The sequence below is a fragment of the Myotis brandtii genome, unplaced genomic scaffold, assembly GCF_000412655.1.
Source record: "Myotis brandtii unplaced genomic scaffold, ASM41265v1 scaffold503, whole genome shotgun sequence".
NCBI classification, from domain to species: Eukaryota; Metazoa; Chordata; class Mammalia; order Chiroptera; family Vespertilionidae; genus Myotis; species Myotis brandtii.
Window position 1 is genome coordinate 126,591 of NW_005369181.1, and position 808 is coordinate 127,398.

Below are 808 nucleotides of genomic sequence, written 5' to 3' on the forward strand. Positions count from 1 at the left end.
GTTCTGGGACGCAGCACACGGGAGCTCAGGAGGGTGGGCGCTGAAGGAGGGGCCAGAACACCCCTGGGGGCCTCTCCTGCAGGGAGGCCCCGGGAGACAGCTGCGCCCTGCTGCGTCCTCTGGGGTCCTCCTGTCCCCCCTTTTGAAGATAAATACATTTGTTTGTTATATCCTCAATGTTTCCTCTCGGGAAGCAAGAAATCCTTCACCAAACATCTGAGAGCCGGCTCTGAAGCCCTCGTTTTTAACAGTTGCACACGATCACCTCTGGCTACTGGGAGTCCTGCACTGACCACAGTGCCGCGGGCTGAGCTCATACTCAGCTGCGGCCAGCGCAGGGCGGCGCTCGGGAAGTTTCTAGGGAAATTTGCGTACATTTGTAAAGTTTCACAGGATAAAGGGAGAGCAATTACCCTGACATTTTAGAGAATAGGTTGGCTCCCGACTTATAGCCTTATCAAATAGACACACTCAATAAAATGTTCACTAATTCAAAGGGATGCGCTGTTCCCCTCAGGACCTGGTTGTTAATAACAAAGTTTTAGTTCCAGTTTCATTACTAGAAGGGACATTCAGGAGCAAGTCATTTGAGCTTCTTGAGTGTTGTTCTACTCATCTGTAAAATGGGTGTTATTATCATACTCATCCTATATAATAAAGGGCTAATATGCCAATTGTCCCCTTGGGAGTTTGACCTGGAGACCAAGAGTTCAATTGCTCACTATGCCATGCACTGACCACTAGGGAACGACGTGGAACGGAGGAAGGCCCCAGCTGGCAGCTGGAAGGCCCCAATCGGCCCTGATCG